Raw genomic sequence first — 19,061 nt, forward strand, 5'->3', positions numbered from 1 at the left:
AACTCATTTCCTACTTTAAGCGTCTGATTCCCTAATGTAATTCCCGCAGCCTCACCCGATTTATTAAGGATTAAAACCGAGCCAGAGTCTGAGCTGTGTCGTGCGCTGTCATCTACGCTGTCAGAACTACTGACACGAATTGTACCTGGCCGGCCCGCTTGAATTTGCACATGCAACAGATTCATTGCCTAACTTCAATGCTAATTAACTCTGTGAAATGTATCGGACTTTTCTTAGCAGTTATTTCTCAGCACAGTCTACCATGAAACACCCTTACAGGCTTTCCAGACTGTTTCTGACGACTAAGGGCCGATCAAAAATTTTCCGTTTGACAGCATTGCTACAGCGTATGTGCACCCAGTATGACCCCGATGTGTGCATATAAGAAACGGTATGTAGGCAGGGGGTTAATGTAGCCTTCGACGAAAACTTTTACATTGTCCTTGTCAATACTCTATGACAAAAAAAAAATGTGACGGACCATGAAAGAATTATCCGAATGATACGGAAATTGGTAGATGTGACGTATGCAAATGATCACAATTCTAGAGATACTGCATGATTTATTTAAGAGAAAGAACTTTAGGAATTGAGCAAGTCAATAATGTGTTGGTTCACCTCTGGCCCTTATGCCTGGAATCTTAGTGACTGGAGTAGAGCTGTCTCCACTGATGAGTCAATCGTTAATTACACTATGTGATCAAAAGTATCCGGCTGAAAAATCACTTACAAATTCGTGCCGCCCTCCATCGGTAATACTGGAATTCAGTACGGTGTTAGTCCACCATTAGCCTTGATGACAGCTTCCACTCTCGCAGGCATAATCTCAACGAGGAGTTTGGAAGGTTTCTTGGGGAATGGCAGCCCATTCTTCACAGAGTATTGCACTGAGGAGAAGTATCGATGTCGTTCTGTGAGGCCTGGCACCAACTCGGCGTTCCAAAAATCCTACAGGTGTTCAGTAGGGTTCAGGTCACGTCTCCGAGCGGCCAGTCCATTACAGGGATGTGCATTATGAACAGGTGCTCGATCATGTTGAAAGATGCAATCGCAGTCCCCGGATTGATCTTCAACAGTGGGAAGGAAGAAGGTGCTTAAAACATCAATGTAGGCCTTGTGCTGTGATAGTGCCAAGCAAAACAACAAGGGGTGAAGCCCCCTCCATGAAAAACACGACCACCCCATAAAACCACAGCCTCCGAATTTCACTGTTGACACTACACACACTGGTAGATAACGTTCACCGGGTGATCGCCGTACCCACACGCTGTCATCGCATCGCCACATTGTGTACCGTGAATCGTCTCTCCACACAACGTTTTTCCTCTGTTCAGTCGCCCAGTGTTTAGCTCTTTGTACCAAGCGAGGGGTCGTTTGGCATTTACCGGCGTGATGTGTGGCTTATGAGCAGCCGCTCGACCACGAAATCCAAGTTTCTCACCTCCTGCCTAACTGTCATAGTACTTGCAGTGGATCCTGATGCAGTTTGGAATTCCTGTATGATGGTCTGGATAGATGTCTGCCTATTACACATTACGACCTTCTTCAACTATCGGTGGTCTCTCTCAGCCAACAGAGGAGGTCGGCCTGTACGCTTTTGTGCCGTACGTGTCCCTTCACGTTTCCACTTGACTATCACATCGGTAACAGTGGACCAAGGAATGTTTAGGAGTGGTGAAATCTCGCGTGCAGAAGTATGACACAAGTGACACCCAGTACCTTGACCACGTTCGAGGTCCGTGAGTTCCGCGGAGTGCCGCATTCTGCTCTCTTTCGATGTCTAATGAGATCGCTGATAATGGAGTACCTGGCAGTAGGTGGCAGCACAATGCACCTAATACGAAAAACTTATGTTTTTGGTAGTGTCCGGACTCTTGATCACATAGTGTTCCAATGCTAGGGGGATCAGCGACAGGCATCTAGCTCAAGCTTATTCTTGACTATAGCTAATATTTGTGTACAAACTATGACTATGCTACAGTGACAAACCAGCAGTACGTATTTCTAATTATTAACTACAGCCAAAAAGTACTATAGATGGCGATGTCAGGGAAGTTATATTTGATTATAAACAATACCACTACAATCTCAAAAGAATATTATCTCAATATTGAAACTCTTAGGGTCTAAAATATTTATAAAGACAATGATAGAATTCTGACTGAGAACAAAAATTTTAATCAACCATCTGACTGTGAGTTTTAAAATATACTCTACGTCTCCTGACAACTGTTCTACAATCTTCCTGTAGGCAACAGACGGCTTACCTCGTTTTGCTGCTGCAACTGTGTGAACAGCAAAATGCTAAAATATTTCAAAAAGCAGTACTGCGATCCACGCACAGTGCAAAGCATAGACTAATTGCATCAGTTACCGGCATACTTTTGTTTATAGAAAGTGAATGTTCAGGAGATGTTTGGTCAACTAACTTAAAATGATGTAAAGAAAAATGAAAGAAACCAATGAAAACTTTCAATTTACTATATACAGAAAAGTGATGATTTAAATGCTGACAAATTTTGTACAGACTTGTAATTATTGCACAATGTCTACATTCAAAGTCAAATAAAGATGCAGTACAGAATCAACAATAGTAGGATAAGGCACTAGTATACCTTATTGAATACCAAAGAATTCACGATGATCATAAAAACATTGATGTCATGTCCCTATGGGAAAGCAGGTTCTCATAACTGACAAAGGAAATCAAAAGTCTCATGTATGACACAGTAACAGAAACAAATCATATTGAATAAATGAATAATAATAAGTCATATGCACTTGAAAATAGAAGTCTACATATGTGAATAGGCACATAAGCTCATTGCTCAGTGAATAACTTCAAATATGCCTGACCGCATATAACTACGTAAGTATGGCAAGCTCTTTGAGGAACAGTTGTAAATGTGAAGTTTAGGCGAAATACATAGTGGTAAACTAGTTCTGTACAAATTCATTTTCAAGTGGCACAGTACGCAGCGTACCACAAAGTACATGTCTTGATCCAGAGCATACAAAATATGTGACTCATAACATCATTGAATGAGATACAGATGTTTCCAAAGAAATTAATAGAGACTTATCTAAAAAATTACAGTTAATTGTAGATCCCAGAGTTGATATATACAACATAGTTACATGTCATTTAATTTAGTAAACAATAATAGATTACCATTGCTCGAAGATACAATTATATACACTGTAAAAATTGCAGGTAAACAATCAATATATGAAGTTCATATAATCTAATTTCTATGGGAGGTATTTAATAAAAAAATATATGTGAGTGTACATGCAATTCCTTCTTATACAGTGTAAGTGACTTGAGCTCGAGTCACCATAAGTTAGTAAAGAATGTCATTTCTTATGATTTCATATTCAGTTTAGTTCTCATAACTTATCACACATTTGACAATTGAGTAATGGGCCCGTGGTTGTCACAATTATTTCCTTATTATTACAACATAATTATTTCATTTCTCAAGAATCATAGTAATGTTTACAAGATGATCATCGAGCAGAAAATAGCGAGTACCAACACAAGGTCAATATCTTCAGATGTCAAATGTCTGTTTGTCTGTGTGTGGAGTCAGAATTATATGCCCACATGTAGTTAGTCACAACAGCAAAATAAATAAGACATTCAAAAGACATAGCTCATAAAGCAAATAATTATGAGATCACTTACTCTAAGACCCAATACAAAAAAGATTTATCTTTGAACTGTTCAGTAGCAGATGAAAGAAATGGTTTATTAACCGAAAATGAAGCGAATAATTTCTCATGAGCTTCATTATTTCTTAATGACAAGAGAAAAAAGGTCATCATCTTACAATCCTTAACTTAGTGCGATAGAATAGGCACTGCTGTAGCAGAACCATAAGAAAAAATCCGAAATAAAATTGTTTAAATAGAAAGAAACAAATGTATTGAAGCAACTTTTTTGTGCAATTATTTACAAAATGCATAACAATGCAGCTCATCAACTTGCACCAAAGCGTAAAAATGCTACACACTGAAAAGAAAAGGTTGTCAAAGTGCATAAATTTATGTACAGTACACGTCATGGATCAATGTTTTTAGGACGATGGGGTTCTTCTGGAATGTCTAGTTCTCCATAACAGACCACTGCAACATTCGTATTGTTAGAACGTAATTCGCTTGCAAAGTAGGTTGTACTCATATCTAAAAACTGTGTTTCCTTCTTATAAATGCACAGAGTTCTGTGTTCCTTTGTATTACTTCTGAAATAAATAAAAATTCAATTACGTTCATGTCACGTAAAAAGCAAGTGCAGGAGGTGTAAGCAGTAACAATTTTTTTACTGAGACAATTTCATTCCACAATTCCGCATAGCTATAAAAATCATTTCACACATACCTCACATAATTCAGCAATAGAGAAAAAAATCTTTGTAAAACTTTCCATGCTCATTACTCGACGGAATACATCAACATATGCTCACTTATTTCCAAATAGATGAAAAGAAAGGTGTCACCTGCAAGCACTGGTGTTTTAAACAGGCAGAAGTTTCGTGTTTACTACAGTTTACAATGTTTATAGCAGGTATGATTGGTATCTGAAACAGTAATTCGTTTTCTTTCCATAATCGATAGCTCTTAACTTCATAATACATCTCTTCAGTACCAACAAAACTTCAGTAGTACTATCCTCTCAGAAATCCTTTCATGACAAAATACATCTCTTATGAAGATATCACTGTGACCCTACCTTCGAATAATGTGTGCACAAACAGAACCTCGATGTATCAAGTGCTGCTGTTGGTTGCTACGTTTAAAGAGTGTACTTTCCTTACCTTGTCTTGTTCCATAAATAGCTGCAAAAATCGCTTCCTCGCCAAATCATACATAATGCCTCGTCTGTCTTCCTCAGAACAACATATTTCATTAACCTTCGGCATAATATCCTATGGTTCATAGTCCACGTCACGTTATATACCATAACTGCACCAAAAATATACAATAGTTGCACCATGGTAACCCATATTAACATCATAAGCCTCACATGGCAATCCTAAAGCAACATTCTTCATCACATTCCGATCTATATCGCACAGTATTCCCTAGATTCATCACGAGTATGCAACAACTATGAAATTATCACTCTTCGAAAATACTTCATAAATAGCACAACAAGCATCAGTTATAAATGTTCCTAGTTAAACTACTGTCAATCAGAAATACCTTCCTCAGATCAGAACCACTCATACACAGTCTCTCATTCAAAATAAAGTCAGCAGTTATACCTCTACAATTCATGACCTACTTCACAAAATATATATCTTCAGAAAAAGTCATCTCATGCACATTCCTCAAAAATAACACAGTATTCTGTCTGGTAAAGGTAAAGCGAAATGTACATCACAGGTTACCACAAGACACAAAAATTCATCATATGGGCAAACTATTTTCCTGAAGAAAAACTAAGTTTCTTACAACCTCGAAAACAAATCTACTCTATTATACCAAAAATTCCAAACTCAAGAAGTAATATAACAGTATCATATTTCAATCAGATACTTCACCAGTAAACTCAGAATAATACCAGCTGAATTGAAATTGTTCGCAGATGGCTTACCATTCCATATTGTCATAGTGCAAATACAGATGCAAAAAATTGTCAGTTTCCACCATCTTGTCAGGCTATGCTTAGCAAACTCAAAGTACTTTTCTTCATACAACACAAATCACAGATTGTCACTATTCTTCAAAATTCTGTATTGAGTAGATTGACAGTAAGAGTTGCATTAACAGATACACAGATTAACTGAAGCGTATGAAACACTGCTGAAAGCTGAAGTAAGAAAATGCACTGTAACAGCTGGGGAAACTAATGCTAGCCACTGTATATGTTTACCAATGTACAGTAAGTCCCCTAGGGTACTATTCTCTGTACACTTTTCTGTTCGATACATGTTGAAGACCTCTTCATTAATGTGTTATTATTGTTTCAAGTTCCAGAGTATTTGCATGTGTTATTCGCCGTACACGCAAAAGGACTTCATACACCAAGGAAAACTTGTTACTTAAAGACTTTCTGACTTACCTGTAAACTCTTGGCGTTCAGTTCAATATGGCCCCCTCCAGACACTCGAGCAATATCAACCCGATACTCCAACTCGTTCCACACTCTCTGTAGCATATCAGGCGTAACAGTTTGGATAGCTGCTGTTATTTCTGGTTTCAAATCATCAATGGTGGCTGGGAGAGGTGGCCGAAACACCATATCCTTAACATACCCCCATAAGAAAAAATCGCAGGGGCCAGTGATGAAGTGCTCTGTCACGGGCTGCCTGGCGGCCGATCCATCGCCTCGGGTAGTTGACGTTCAGGTAGTTACGGACAGATAAGTGCCAATGTGGTGGCGCTCCATCCTGCTGAAATATGAATTGTTGTGATTCTTGTTCGAGCTGAGGGAACAGCCAATTCTCTAACATCTCCAGATACTGTAGTCCAGTTACAGTAGCACCTTCGAAGAAAAAGGGACCAAAAACTTTATTGGCTGAAATGGCACAAAAACGTTCACCTTAGGCGAGTCACGTTCATACTGAGTTGTTTCCCGCGGATTCTCAGTGCCCCATATACAGACATTGTGACGGTTGACTTTCCCGTTAGTGTGGAAAGTTGCTTCATCACTAAACACAATCTTTGAAACGAAAGATTCATCTGTTTCCATTTGAGCAAGGATAAAATCACAGAAATCGATTCTTTTAATCTTATCAGCTGCAGACAGTGCTTGAACCAATTTCAGACGATAAGGTTTCATAACTAACCTTTTTCGTAGGACTCTCCATACAGTTGATTGTGGAATTTGCAGCTCTCTGCTAGCTCTGCGAGTCAATTTTCCTGGGCTGCGAACAAATGCTTGCTGGATGTGTGCTACATTTTCATCACTCGTTCTCGCCGGTCCAGAACTTTTCCCTTTGGACAAACCCCCATTCTCTGTAAACTGTTTATACCAACGTTTAATACACCACCTGTCAGGAGGTTTAACACCATACTTCGTTCGACATGTACGCTGAACAACTGTCGTCGATTCACTTATGCCGTACTCAATAACACAAAAAGCGTTCTGTTGAGCGGTCGCCATCTTAGCATCAACTGACGCTGACGCCTAGTGAACAGCGCCTCAAGCGAACAAATGTACAACTAAATGAAACTTTATAGCTCCCTTAATTCGATGACAGATAGTGCTTAGCGCTGCCTTTTGTCGTTGCAGAGTTTTAAATTCTTAAAGTTGTGGTATTCTTTTTGAATCACCCTGTATTTCACGGTGTTCTAAATGTCGTTGTGTCGGGAAGGCTCCTAACTGTTTTATACGATCTAGTCGTAGTTCATTCTTTAGTATAAGGAGTGGAGGTAAAGCTGTAGACTCATCTGGTAATTCAAAAAAAATGGCTGAGAGCACTATGGGACTTAACATCTATGGTCATCAGTCCCCTAGGTCACAGAACTACTTAAACCTAACTAAACTAAGGACAGCACACAACACCCAGGCATCACGAGCCAGAGAAAATCCCTGACCCCGCCGGGAATCGAACCCGGGAACCCGTGCGTGGGAAGCGAGAGCGCTACCGCACGACCACGAGATTCGGGCGGTAGTTCGTTAATGATATTTTGAAAATCAGGTAGATGTGAATCCCGATTTTTGTGTTGACGATAGCAATATAATCTGAAAAGTTTTCCTAATTCTTTTGTAATACGTTCTGAAGTTGTACAAGGTGGCACAAAACGTGATATAAATATTGGTCTAATTCTTCTGCGTCTCATAGTTTCTTAGCCATATGTTAGAACGAAATTACGGGCCATTATCAGAATTTATTTTGTCAACATGCCGTACTTCTTTCAGAAAATTCTTCAATAATGTTCTAGAAAGAGATTTCGCAGTAGCTAAAGCTGCAAATGACAAAATTTAGAGGTAAGCTCAACAGCTACAAAAACAAATGAATGACCACGTTTAGATCTCGTAACGGGACCTAAAAAGTCAACAGCAGCCGATTCTCTCAGTTTCACAGAAATAATCGGAAATAGAGGTGTTCAGTGCGTAATGACAAGTGGTTTTGCCTTTTGGCACAGTTTGGCTCTGAGCACTATAGGACTTAACTTCTGAGGTCATCAGTCCCCTACAACTTAGAACTACTTAAACCTAGCTAACATAAGGACATCACACACATCCATGCCCGAGGCAGGATTCGAACCTGCGACTGTAGCGGTCGCGCAGTTCCAGACTGTAGCGCCTAGAACATCTCGGCCAAACCGTCCGGCGGCTCAGTTTGCATTTTGCCAAGACAGTACGCATTCGCTTTTCCTATTGTTGAAGTAATATGTATCTCGTAATTTCTGAAAACTTTTCTTGGGACCAAACTGAGTCTAACTAAGATGTGTGAACCAAACGAGTTCGTCTATGGTGCAAAATACCCAAATAGGACTGTTAGACAATTTACATGTTGTTACGTTCAAGGTAAAACTGTCTTATAGCAGTATTTGATTTGTTCTGCCATTTCTCCTTTATCTCTTTCCAGATTGGATCTTTCTTCTGTTCATGAGCTATATAAGTTTTCAAAAGCTACTTTTTGCATACATAACAAACTAAAATTATTTTCCTTGCACGCTTCTTCATTACCTTAGGCTAAACCAAGAGGTACACGTGAAAGTGCATCAGCATTAATGTTTTCCGAACCCGAAATGTAAATCACAGTGAAACTGAATTCCTGAAGAAACAAAGCCCAACGTCTTAAACGATCATGATTAGATTAGCTGTCATAAGACTCCGAAGTGCCCGATGATCAGTGTGTTTAACTTGTAGAAAGTAACGGAATTTATCAAATGCCCAAACTATGGCTAATGGTTCGATCTCAGTGATATAATAGTTATGCTCAGCTTTTGTTAAGCCTCGACTGGCAAAAGCTATACTTTTCTGTGTAAGAATTCCATTTTCTACTATTTCTTGAAACAAGCGGACACCAAGACCAGATTTTGAACTATCCATCGAAAGGCAAAAGTCAAGAGATACATCAGGATGTGATACTATGGGTGCATTAAGCAATGCGCTTTTCAGATCATCATATTCAGCCTGGGAGACATCATCCCAGTCCCAAATTGTATTCTTACATGTGAGTTGACATAGCCGAGGCGAAGATAAGCACTCTAAACTGATGAAACATCGATAAAAATTCAGAAGACCTAAGAATCCTTTAAGTTGTCGTTTAACCATAGGTACAGGCATTTCTTCAATTGCTTTCAGTGTTTATGGATCGGGTGATATACCTTCATTAGAGACAATGTGGCCAAGAAATTTAATTTGCGTTTTACCAAATTATGATTTTTCTAATTGACTGTAGTAAAATGCTCAAGAAATGTCTGTAATAGTTCACTCAGTACCTGATTGTGTTCGATCCTTGAATTTTCCGCAGCCAAAATGTCGTCAACCTAGGCGGTGATCCTGTCTTTAAAATGATTAGTTAAGATAGTATTCAGACCTCGGATAAATGCAGAAGATGAAATATTAGGACAAAATGGTAATTTTCGATTTTGGTTGCAGTTTCCAAAACAGAGAAAGGTTGTGTATTTCCTACATTCACTACGTAATTCAGTTTGCCAAGAGCTATATTATAAATCAAGAGAAGATATTACCTGTACACCATGAAATTCCCATAACAATTCGTCTAGTGTTTGTGGTCGATCTGTTTCTGGTTGTATTATAGTGTTGGATTGTCTGGTTCAAAATGTTTCAAATGGCTCTGAGCACTATGGGACTTAACATATGAAGTCATCAGTCCCCTAGAACTTAGATCTACTTAAACCTAACTAACCTAAGGACATCACACACATCCATGCCCGAGGCAGGATTCGAACCTGCGACCGTAGCGGTCACGCGGTTCCAGACTGAAGCCCCTAGAACCACTCGGCCACACCGGCCGGCGGCCTGTCTGGAATCACCTTTCTTTTTAACAACGTGTAATGGGCTGTTGTATGAACTCAAAACATGCTCAATAATTCCCTGATCTAGCATTGATTGTGTTTCCTGCTTAACCATTTCTCTGTGTGGCAACGGAATAACGTAACATAGTACAAAAAAATTATTATGTTCCTTAACCTTAAATTCGTAAAGAAAATTTCTTACATTTCCTGCCTTGTGAGAAAAAACTTCAGAATGTGACCGTAAAATTTCTAATAATTCAGTCGTAACAGATTGTTTAGTTTCACAATGAAATGTCGTTACGTCGTTCATGCTATTGTTAGACAAATTCAGAGAGTGTTGGGCTTGAGCGGAAAGAGAAAATGCAAATAGTTCACATCTACATCTTTCTTTGTTCTAACAACCTTGAAATTTAACCATTAGGCCCGCCGCACACGTTCCGCTATACCTGTCAGGTAAACCTGTACAGGTAACGTGTACAGGCATGTGTGCCAGCAGCTGCAGGCCAAAATGTACAGGCGTAAAAATTCAATTCATTCTGCCTGCGCAGACGCGTAAACCTGAGCGTGTGTGTGAGTCACTCCGGCACGCTTGTACAGGAGGCTTTTGGTTAGCTGCGGCCAGCTCTCTGAGTGGAGAGCGTCTTTTGTCTTTGTATTTACGTGTACAACAGTGTTAGCTAGTGACTAGACGCACAGTAGTGCTTAACTTCTGTGATCAACGTGTCAAATCGAAAAAGGAACCAAGTGATAGAAGAGCTTTCGAAATGTATAGGCTGGAACCTTGTCTGTGGCAGGTGAAACGTAAAGAGTACAACGACCGTGAAAATAGAGATGCAGCCTATGAAAGACTTGTTATTACACTCCTGGAAATTGAAATAAGAACACCGTGAATTCACTGTCCCAGGAAGGGGAAACTTTATTGACACATTCCTGGGGTCAGATACATCACATGATCACACTGACAGAACCACAGGCACATAGACACAGGCAACAGAGCATGCACAATGTCGGCACTAGTACAGTGTATATCCACCTTTCGCAGCAATGCAGGCTGCTATTCTCCCAGGGAGACGATCGTAGAGATGCTGGATGTAGTCCTGTGGAACGGCTTGCCATGCCATTTCCACCTGGCGCCTCAGTTGGACCAGCGTTCGTGCTGGACGTGCAGACCGCGTGAGACGACGCTTCATCCAATCCCAAACATGCTCAATGGGGGACAGATCCGGAGATCTTGCTGGCCAGGGTAGTTGACTTACACCTTCTAGAGCACGTTGGGTGGCACGGGATACATGCGGACGTGCATTGTCCTGTTGGAACAGCAAGTTCCCTTGCCCGTCTGCCGGTCTAGGAATGGTAGAACGATGGGTTCGATGACGGTTTGGATGTACCGTGCACTATTCAGTGTCCCCTCGACGATCACCAGAGGTGTACGGCCAGTGTAGGAGATCGCTCCCTACACTATGATGCCGGGTGTTGGCCCTGTGTGGAGGCGGGCTGCACGATGTTGGGGCGTGAGTGGAAGACGGCCTAACGGTGTGCGGGACCGTAGCCCAGCTTCATGGAGACGGTTGCGAATGGTCCTCGCCGATACCCCAGGAGCAACAGTGTCCCTAATTTGCTGGGAAGTGGCGGTGCGGTCCCCTACGGCACTGCGTAGGATCCTACGGTCTTGGCGTGCATCCGTGCGTCGCTGCGGTCCGGTCCCAGGTCGACGGGCACGTGCACCTTCCGCCGACCACTGGCGACAACATCGATGTACTGTGGAGACCTCACGCCCCACGTGTTGAGCAATTCGGCGGTACGTCCACCCGCCCTCCCGCATGCCCACTATACGCCCTCGCCCAAAGTCCGTCAACTGCACATACGGTTCACGTCCACGCTGCCGCGGCATGCTACCAGTGTTAAGGACTGCGATGGAGCTCCGTATGCCACGGCAAACTGGCTGACACTGACGGCGGCGGTGCACAAATGCTGCGCAGCTAGCGCCATTCGACGGCCTACACCGCGGGTCCTGGTGTGTCCACTGTGCCGTGCATGTGATCATTGCTTGTACAGCCCTCTCGCAGTGTCCGGAGCAAGTACGGTGGGTCTGACACACCGATGTCAATGTGTTCTTTTTTCCATTTCCAGGAGTGTACATTGAATAAGTTAGAACCAGATGCTAGAAAGCAATCAGTAATTTAAAAAATAATTGAAGAAATAACGTACGTAAATAGGAGAAGAAACGTGTCAATTCAATGAAATCCGGAGCTCAACTGACATCTACACGTCAAAACTGTGTTACGTAGATCTGTTCGACTTTCTTGACGATCAAGATATTCCTGGTGGGTCTGTGTCAAACTTACATGACGAGGATCGATGTGAGATCGATGGAGTAAGTACTCAGATTATTTATAATACTCATTTAATTTAATTTAATTTTGTATTAACAAATGGAAAGTTTATATTTAGAATCCACGTTTTTTATTAATTATTGCAAAATGTGTTGAACTGTATGAATTATTAACTTACTAAGGCCAAACTTCTTCTTTTAGTCTATTTTTTGTTTCGAAGAACCCTATTGTCTTGCCATGGAACTTTGCCTTTATTCATTAAGTATGAAGTGAACCCATTTCTTAGCTGTTCCCGTGGTTCAGGCCTTTCAGTGCGATTAAATTTGATTCCGACCTATCCAAACCTGTAATGACAGTAGTTCCATCGTACGTCTCCTGATAGGTGCTGTTTGGAGGAGCGTAAAAGCTTGGATATTGTTCCATCAAAAAATTATGCAATGAGCATGTTGCCATCACCAATTTTATTATCTTCTCTAATTCCAAATTGATTTGAGTATGGAATATACAAAATCTGGATGCAAGTGTTTCAAAACAATTTTCGACAACGTGTCTTGCACTTCAAATGCGATAGTTGTAGATTTCTTTACTAGCTAATCTAGTAGCGCTTGTCGAAAAGGCTTCATAATATTAAGTGTAAGAGGAAAGGCGTCATCCACCACAAAACCGTAAGGGACATTTTCGAAATTTTCTGTAACATTGCATGGCTTCGGAAGTCTGAGCTCATTACGCTGTAACCTTTCATAAAATTTAGTATTCTGAAGAACCCCTCCATCACAAACACGTCCATCAGTTCCAAAATCCACTAAAATGAACCAATTGTTAGTATCCACTATTGCGAAAAGTACTGTTCTGTGTCTGCCTTTGTAGCTGAAGAAAAAAAATCCGGCTTTTGCTGGGGCAACTTTGTCTGCATGTTTACCATCCCTGATACCAAGGCAATGTGGGAAACTCCATCTGTCTTCAAATGTTTTAGCAACCACTTTCCATTCCTCAGTGGAGTCAGGAACCTGAAACAACAGCAAATTAATAATATTTTTTCACACTTTGGATGAATATCGATAATGACTTCAATAGGCTTTATAAATTTACTTTTACAACCAAAATAAAAATAACATTAAAATAACACAGAACCTAAGCTTGTATAAAGAGTTGAGTTACAAAGAAAATAAGAAATAGAATTTTCAAATACTACAGTAAAACTATTTGTTTAACAATGTTAAGAAGGTTTGTGTTGTATGCGATTGCAGGCTTTCTCGGAGTATTTCAGCTATGAAATCAAAGTCTTCGCCTGAAGATGATGGATACGCAATCCATTGAAATGTTGCGACTAGAAGACGACGCCACTCGGCATTCAAGGTCTGTGTTATTTTTATCTTAAGTTTTGTCATATTTTAACACCCACCAGTGAAGAACATTCAGAGAAAAACGAGAGTCCTCAAAATTCCAAAGAACTCCTGATATCACGACCTAATTTGGCAAAAAAATGAGAAGTGTGGAATGGACCAATGGTGTCCTCCTATCAGTGAGAGATCATTTTAAAAAGCCTTCGCCCCAAGATGACAGGTATGACCTATTGGGAAAATCTACTGCACTGAGAATGAGGACACTGGAAAAACGCCAGCATTTGATTGTTGAAAAAAGAATCAAGGATCTGCTATATGAAGCTGAAATGGCAATGCTTAACTTGCCAACGAGTTCAGACAGCTCCGTATATCGAAGCAGTCCCAGCTCAAGTACGAGCCCACCAAGCCCTACTGCAGCTGCTTATATGATCAGTTTACACAACAAATATCGCCTGTAGGATTTGTGACCAATCAAAAGCTTCCATTTCCACACTTAGCAGATACTTACCTTTAATAATATTAGATTTTCGAGACATTTTTAATTTTTCTGTGGTCTTCATTGACGAACACTACCAAGTTTTCAATTATTTTTCGAATTTTATGTAGTACTCATTATTATGTCTGAGTCGTTTGCCCCTGGTAGCTGAGTGGGCAGTGCAAAGGAATGTCATAGACTAATTAACGGCCCGGGTTCGATTCCTGGCTGGGTTGGAAATTTTCTCTGCTCAGGGACTGGGTGTTGTGTGGTCCTTATCATCATCATTTCATCCCCATCGACACGCAAGTAGCCGATGTGGCGTCAACTCGAAAGGCTTGCACCAGCCGAACAGTCTACTTGACGGGAGGCCCTAGCCACATGGCATTTCCATTTCTGTCTCAGTAAAAATTTTGTATTGCAACTGTAAAAAGAGTTACTAAGAATTTAAAAAAAAATTAAAAATGTCTGTATTTACTATACATACTTGAAGATACACTCCTTTCAGCAGGTTGTACTTCCGTATTCGTTATGGGGAATCTCTTTGGTTAGCTTCGTGCCAGGAAATCTTGGCCTTGTGGAGTGTGGCCCTTTGTGCGTTTCCTGGAGACACAGAGCATGGCACCTATAATCCTTGCACATATTTGAAATAAGATTTTGTTTCACATGTGACATTCCTTCTGTGTTGAATGAGATAATTGTCAGTGTTGGCTCTGAAAGGCGCCTTTTGTGATCTCTCATTTTCCGCACTCTCATGAGGTTTGTCGTCGCTGGGTAGAAATATTAGCTGGCAAAATGCCGTTGCCCAGGGGACGCCCGAGTAGACATTTCTCACTCTTCTTGGAGGCTCATTCTTTGTCCCGCATAGATGATGTTAAAAATGAACAGCTGATACATCTTGGTGTTCGCTCTAAATTGTGGCTGTTGGGCATCTGGGCGAATCTCTAAAATCTGGAGGCAGGCAAAAATAACTGCAAATCTTAAGCCTGGTAAGGACCCAGAAGATCCTAAGAGTCATCAGCCGATCTCTCTGTTGTGTAAAACTTACAAACTGTTTGAAAGACTGATACTAAACAGATTCAAAGAGCCATTGATGGCGTCCTAATAAAAAAGCAAGCAGGATTTCGGCCTGGCAAATCTTGTACCAGTCAAGCTATCAGCCTAGCCCAGTATATTGAAGATGGCTTTGAGAAACGACTAGCTAGGGGGGTGTGGTATTTATAGATTTGACGGCAGCAAATGACACCATCAACAACAGAAATCTCATTGCGAATGTGCTAAAAACAACAAAAAGCCGTCAACTCACTGCTGTACTCAAATCAGTTCTATTTAACAGATTTCGTTGAGTTCCAGGGCAACAAGAGCAGACGGCGACTACAAAAAAAATGTGCTTCCCCAGGGCAGTGTTCTTGTCCCCATGTTATTCAATATTTATATAAATGACCAGCCTATTGTCCCCAGTCAAGATCTTTCATGTATGCTGAAGAAAGGGCAATATCAGTTCAAGCATAAAACTACAAGGATATTGAGGAAATACTAGCTGAAAACCTGGGAAAACTCACCAACTATTACAATAAAAATCAGCTGAAACCCAATCCAAGTAAGACACAGACTTGCTTGTTCCATCTTAAAAACAGAGAGGCGAAGCGAGTCCTAAATGTTTGGTGGAATGAAACAAGATTAACACACTGCCCTTTCCCAGTATACTTGGGAGTTACTCTTGGTACAACACTGTCATTCAAGCAGCATATTGAGAAGAGCACGGAAAAAGTCCAATCACAGTGTAACTTAGTTGGCAAGCTAAAATCATCAAAATGGGGAGCTAATCAAAAAGTTTTACGCACCACCGCAATGGAACTCTGTTACTCTGCTGCTGAGTTCTGTCTGGGAGCGGGCATACCACAAAAACAAACTGGACACTGTCCTCAACCTGAGGTGTAGACATATTACTGGATGTCTTAAGCCAACTAGAGTAGAACACCTGTTCTCCTTACCAGGAACTGCTCCGCCAAATGTCCGACGTTCAATACAGAGCAGAATTGAAAGAAGAAAACAGGTTCAGGATCAACGTCATCCGCTACGCGGGTATAAAATAGTACCAAAACGCCTTAAGTCAAGCAGTAATTTTCTCCACTCAACCGAACCACTCACAGGTCCACCAAAACCTTCTAGAAAAAGACTGTGGCAGAAAGAAGAATCTGCTCACGATTCTGAGGAATTGCGGCCACCAGGTGCGGAACTTGAGTGGGAGGAATGGAAAACCTGAACAGGGTGCGTTCAGGAGTTCAGGAATGGGGAGATGTAACAAAAATCTGCACAAGTGGGGAATTAGTGAAAGTGCTTTGTGTCCGTGTGGGAACACCCAGACCACGAACCACCTGCTGCAATGTCCGCTAGTAAACCGGCCAAGAGCGTGCACGGACCAAGACCTGATGGGCTGCATCGAAACAGTGAGGGCATATGTGGACTTCAGGAAGAATGAGATGTGGAGCAAAGACTGCATAATATTATATTATACTTTATATAATGTTCCATGTATTTTATTTCATAAATTAGCATTGTAACATTGTAAATTTTATAGAAGACAAATTATTCTATAACGTGTGAATTTATTGTAAATTGTTTGTAGCACGCATTTAAAATATATATATATATAGCACATTGTAGATGGCGTCACATGTCTCTGGAATTATTTTGCCAACAGCTTGGGATGATATTATAGCAGAATATTTGAGACATTCTTACGATCGACCGGTTGCAAGAAACCTCAGAGTAGCTGTCAGTCTTTCATGGACAGAAATAGAAGTTCTCATAACTGTATTTTTCCTTTGTATTAAAGGAGTCAGAAGCGACGATAGTTTTTGGTCGACGTCGCCATTCATCCGCAAATAATTACAGTGATCTGAAGGATCTGAACATAACTCTCTTACTAATCTCATATGAGTGTATTTATTTTGCTCTGTGAGCCACTCTTTACACCACGTTTTTCGTTTTCGCTTCCTTTTGCACTTCATGGCCACTAACAAACTGACTAACGCGATCGCGTCGTCTTCTTGTCTGCGTGCCGTTTCTCGACTGAGTTAAAATCTGGTTTACCGTAGCATGTGTGCGCTCCAGCCTGCACAGGTATACCTTTCCGGTATACGAGTGCAGATTTACCTGACAGGTATACCGCAACGTGTGTGGCAAGCATTACAGTTATCTGATTTACTTGTAACACTAACCAGCGTCACAAAAGCTTAACATCGCTTTATATTCACATAGAAACTCTACACCCAAAATTGCTTCTGTTGACAAAAGAGGGACTATCAGAAAATTCGCAGAAAAGTTGTGTTTCTGGAACATGAAAACTAACCTGGTTTGTATACGTATATCTACACCCTTGCCTGGAATTACTCCCTTCAATTTGGTTCTTAATAGAGGCAAAATTGGACAAACAGATGATTGAGCGCATTTACTAAAAACTGTCTCACTAATCACATTACCAGAATCAGGTGCAGCAGAAAGTGAAACGTATCCTATAGAAAATTCTACAATAGGATATACAAGTGTATTATCACAGTCGTCATATTCCCATAACAATGTGTCCCTATTGTCATCAGAACATACAAAATTAATATGGTTCGTGTGCAGACTGTCGGCGACTGCAAACGGTTCGTTTGCACGCGTGGCTGCTAATCATTGTTGTGCCGGTTCGTTCTGCTCGGAGTTGCTGCGTGGGTTGGGCATGTAATTTGTATAGCTGCATCACGCTCAGAATTTGAATCTCTGCGATCACGCCAATTTTGGTTTGACCTCTCATCATAATTATTTCGTCTTGCGCAACTGCAATTAATTTTGTTGTCCCATGGACTCGATACTCTGATTTCTACAACCTGAGCACCACGCTCGGAATCAAAGTTTGTGTGGTCAGCCAATTTCGAATTACTCTGTCGTTACCATTGCGTCTAAAATTGTCCTCATTGCGGTAACGTCTGTGTTCACGCGATCCACGATCTCTGTTCCTGTACTGATAGCTCCTAGGGGAATCATTACTCGAGCATCTGTAATGTGTACTGTGGGCCCTAGGTTGACAATAGCTCTACAGTTGTAACCTTCTTTTATTATCACACGACCGGTTTCGGGCTCTTGTAAGACCACCTTCAGGTGTCGTAACCTGGTGCTGTGACCCCGAGCGCCGCGATGGACATGTACAGACGCGGTGTGCCACCTACGAGCGCAGAATAAATTCCCTGTTCTGCGCTTGTATGTAGCACAAGTCTGGACTCAAGATTATTACTATCTGATTTGAGTTCCACACGTACCTGAATTTTCAACCGTTCTGACACTTCCTCGAATTTACGATTTAAATTATCGTTAATCTCATCCCGAAACAAGTTCTCTTCCTGTAGCTTGAAATTTAGTCCCTGTTTCCTACTAGATTCGTTGACCTTGTCATTTATCGAGTCAGTAAATTTTTTAATCTGACGAAGTTAAGTTAATATTAATTGTGTAACATTATTAATGAAAGAGGGGAAGACAAAATTATTTTGCTCTGTAGAGCAAAATTATTTTGCTCTGTAGAGGTAGAAGCAATGCCTGAATCCCTCATAACAAAACCTGACTGTGTTACGATATTTTGATCGCCTGAATTTCGTGTAGTTCCCTGCAGTTCATCACGCACGATCGGAAAAATTAGAGCCAATACTCTCATTATCCACAGCATTGTTTGAAAGTTTCCTGACTTGATTATCCTGAGAAGAATGTTCTACATCATGCCTCAAATTTTTCGAAACTTCATTTGAAGTTACTTCAGCTGTTTTGACCATTCCTGACTGTGCTCTAGTTTTCACTGTTGTTGTAGCAATGAAGAAAATTGCACAAAAAATGCAAAACAACTGTCTGGACAAAACAATTACCTTAACTCCACTGTTAGAAAATAAATACTGAACTAGAAAATTGATGACATGAAAGTTTTGAATATCCCAAA

Source organism: Schistocerca gregaria, chromosome 6 (genome assembly GCF_023897955.1).
Source record: "Schistocerca gregaria isolate iqSchGreg1 chromosome 6, iqSchGreg1.2, whole genome shotgun sequence".
Lineage (NCBI taxonomy): Eukaryota > Metazoa > Arthropoda > Insecta > Orthoptera > Acrididae > Schistocerca > Schistocerca gregaria.